Genomic DNA, 4,286 nt, shown 5'->3' with positions numbered 1-4,286 from the left:
GAAGCCCGTGCGCCGCGGGCGGCGGCGGGGCGTCTCCCTCCCTCCCCTGTTCGGGATTCCGGCGGCGCGAGCGATGCTGCTCGTGGGGGCGCGGGGTCCGGCGGGGTTCCCGGTGGCGGTGACGCGCGGATCCGGCGACTGGGAGGTGGCGGGCGTCCCTGCAGCGCAGGCGGCGGTGGTCTACGTCGCGGCACGATCTGGATCTCGTCGGGCGGCTGTGGGCGCAGATGGCGGGTGGTGCGCACTGGTGGGCCGGTGGTGGTGGCTGCTCCGGGCAGCGGCGGCTGCTCCAGGTCTGGCCTGGCCAGTGGCGCGGGTCCAGGATGACCTGGGCTGTGGGCGGCCGCCCTTGCCTAGGCCTGTGGCTAGTAGGGGTGGCGGCGCAGCTGCGGCGGCCTTGGCGGACGTGTTGGCCAGATTCCAGCTGGCTCCGGTGGCTGGACGCTGGCGAGCAGCGTGGTTGGACTCCCCGATGAGCGGTCTTGGTGGTAGGTGGTGATATGTTGGTCCCCTGGCCGGTGAACGGACCCTCGTTGGTGGCCTTGTGCGAACCTGCTTCGACCGCCGCAGTGGGGTGACACAGTGGGTGTCGGTGGGGAGGTTGGTGGGAGGGATGGGCGGCGCCGTCGCTCAGGCTGCCCGTCGCCGGCACGAGGTGCGCCGGTCGTGGATGCGTCTGCTCCCCCTCCTCCCCATTCCCCATCCGTTTGTGTGCGGCGGCAGCTCCGGGAAGTTCAAGGCGAGACGCGGGCTGCGGTTGCGTTGGTTTTGGGTGTCCTCTCGGACCAAAGCTGGTCACTTTGGCTGCTCTTGGGGAGGTCCGTATGTCGGGCGGCGGCCCGGGTGGCGGGAGGCGCGGCGTTCTTGGGCAGAGCTTGCGTCTCAGGTGCGGGCAAGCAGCCATGGCCACGCGGGTGGCTTGGTTGTGGGTGGTTGGCAAAGCTAGGGTGTGTCGGAGGGAGGCGAGCGCTGGGGTATATCACCTGTCCAGCCGTGTTCTGGCCGACGGTGATGGCGTCGGTGACGTCGTACCCTTCTTGAAGGCTCCGTTGCGGCGTTCCCTCTCCCTCCGTCTCCCTCCAGGTGAAAACCTGATCTCTGGATCAGGCGGTGGCGGCTCTATGGTCGTTACCTTCTGGGAGGCACCGCTCTGGAGTCCTGGCTTTGTGGTTGTCTGTTTCACCTCTCCATGGTGGTTTGTCATGATGGAGGTCTCCGTTGGCTCCAAACGGTCTCCTTTGCATATTCGTAGTTAGTTTGGTGGTCGGTGGAGTGGTGTTTAGGTGCCCGGCACCTTTGTATCTAGCCTTGGGAATGTGTGTTGTGTGCGTTGGTGGTGTGAGTTTGTATCGTCTCTCGGATTTGCGGTTGTGCTTTATAATATAACGAGTTCGACTCCCCTCAACCGAGCTGATTTTCTGTGCGTGCGGACCGCGGGTTCAATATTAGAAAGTGCAGGGTCCTTTTTCTGAGAACGAAACGTTTTCTCCGAGTGCCACTTAAACAGGGACTGCGGGTTGATTTCAAAGAAACAGAGGGGCTTTTCAAAGAAACCCAATTTGTTTTATTATTAGGTAAAGATAAAGCGGAGGAAACCCTTTTTCGCAATTTAATCTGTTGCGACGTGACGTTCTCAGTTAATGTTGCATCGTCCAAAAAATTGTGTGAATGTATTTTTTTCTAGTACTAATATAATAGTTATACATACTAGTAGGTTGAGTCCTGGTAGTTCACGGCCTACGTGATCAGCGTGGCCGGGTCATTATTTTGTTAAGATATATGATTAGCTGCGTTTAGATGAGAGTCCAATTAAGATATGTTTCTTAGTCTGTTACGTACACAAGGCTTGAAGATCAAGTTTTCAAGATGTGCGCCACGCCTATATAACAGGCCGGCTTCGGCCGTGTACAGAGGTTATATTTCTCAGTTAGGCAGCGTCGTGTATTGACTATTATAAGTAGCCCACTTTGGGTGTCGCGGGTATTGATTTGTCTGGTGTTATCCCGAATGATGTTGGATCTGCTATCCCAAACCTCGAGTTTTTGTTGCTCTATTCTTGCAATTTCCATGGAAGGATTCCCGGCTCATTGGGAAATGCTTCTCAACTTGTAATGATTGAACTTGCCAACAATCAGCTCCATGGATCAGTGCCACTCAACATTGGTAGCTTGAGAAATCTCGAGACGTGTCGGTGCAGCAAACATTGGCGTTTGCTCCTCTGACTTATGCACAGACGTGTTGCAGCTCCCCCGGCAAGAATCAAACTTCATACACGACCAAACCAGAGAAGCCGCTCTTCATAAGATCAAGGAGCGCATTAAGAAGACCAAGGCTTGGAACAAGCTGCGAGATTCACAACAGAAGCAACTAACCCCGGCAAGAACGAGCCGGCAAGACAAGGCCCTGCAAGTGTTGGAAATATGCCCTAGAGGCAATAATAAAAGCATTATTATTATATTTCCTTGTTCATGATAATTATCTTTATTCATGCTATAATTGTGTTATCCGGAAATCGTAATACATGTGTGAATAATAGACACCAACATGTCCCTAGTAAGCCTCTAGTTGACTAGCTCGTTGATCAACAGATAGTCATGGTTTCCTGACTATGGACATTGGATGTCATTGATAACGAGATCATATCATTAGGAGAATGATGTGATGGACAAGACCCAATCCTAAACATAGCACAAGATCGTATAGTTCGTTTGCTAGAGTTTTCCAATGTCAAGTATCCTTTCCTTAGACCATGAGATCGTGTAACTCCCGGATACCGTAGGAGTGCTTTGGGTGTACCAAACGTCGCAACGTAACTGGGTGACTATAAAGGTATACTATAGGTATCTCCGAAAGTGTCTGTTGGGTTGACATGGATCAAGACTGGGATTTGTCACTCCGTATGACGGAGAGGTATCACTGGGCCCACTCGGTAATGTATCATCATAATGAGCTCAAAGTGACCAAGTGTCTGGTCACGGGATCATGCACTACGGTACGAGTAAAAGTGACTTGCCGGTAACGAGATTGAACGAGGTATTGGGATACCGACGATCGAATCTCGGGCAAGTAGAATACCGATTGACAAAGGGAATTGTATACAGGGTTGCTTGAATCCTCGACATCATGGTTCATCCGATGAGATTATCGAGGAGCATGTGGGAGCCAACATGGGTATCCAGATCCCGCTGTTGGTTATTGGCCGGAGAGCGATCTCGGTCATGTCTACATGTCTCCCGAACCCGTAGGGTCTACATACTTAAGGTTCGGTGACACTAGGGTTGTAGGGATATGTATATGCAGTAACCCGAATGTTGTTCGGAGTCCTGGATGAGATCTCGGACGTCACGAGGAGTTCCGGAATGGTCCGGAGGTAAAGAATTATATATAGGAAGGGCTATTTCGGGCATCGGGACAAGTTTCGGGGTCACCGGTATTGTACCGGGACCACCGGAAGGGTCCCGGGGGTCCACCGGGTGGGGCCACCTGCCCCAGGGGGCCACATGGGCTGTAGGGGGTGCGCCTTGGCCTACATGGGCCAAGGGCACCAGCCCCAAGAGGCCCATGCGCCTAGGGTTCAAGAAGGAAAGAGTCCCAAAGGGGGAAGGCACCTCCTAGGTGCCTTGGGGAGGAGGGATTCCTCCCTTGGCCGCACCCCCCTAGGAGATTGGATCTCCTAGGGCCGGCGCCCCCCCCTTGGACTCCCTATATATAGTGGGGAAGGAGGGCCTCTCACAACACATCTTTGGTGCCTCCCTCTCCCTCTCCTACACATCCTCCTCCTCCATAGTGCTTGGCGAAGCCCTGCCGGAGTACTGCAGCTCCACCACCACCACGCCGTCGTGCTGCTGTTGGAGCCATCTTCCTCAACCTCTCCTTCCCCCTTGCTGGATCAAGAAGAAGGAGACGTTACGCTGACCGTACGTGTGTTGAACGCGGAGGTGCCGTCCGTTCGGTGCTAGGATCTCCGGTGATTTGGATCACGTTGAGTACGCCTTCCTCATCCCCGTTCTTTGAACGCTTCCGCACGTGATCTACAAAGGTATGTAGATGCAATCCGATCACTCGTTGCTAGATGAACTCCTAGATGGATCTTGGTGAAACCGTAGGAAAATTTTTGTTTTCTACAACATTCCCCAACAGTGGCATCATGAGCTAGGTCTATGCGTAGTTCTCTTGCACGAGTAGAACACAATTTGTTGTGGGCGTTGATGTTGTCAACTTTCTTGTCGCTACTAGTCTTATCTTGCTTCAACGGTATTGTGGGATGAAGCGGCCCAGACCAACCT

The sequence above is a fragment of the Triticum dicoccoides genome, chromosome 1A (genome assembly GCF_002162155.2).
Source record: "Triticum dicoccoides isolate Atlit2015 ecotype Zavitan chromosome 1A, WEW_v2.0, whole genome shotgun sequence".
Lineage (NCBI taxonomy): Eukaryota > Viridiplantae > Streptophyta > Magnoliopsida > Poales > Poaceae > Triticum > Triticum dicoccoides.
Note: the sequence above shows the minus strand (reverse complement) of the source record.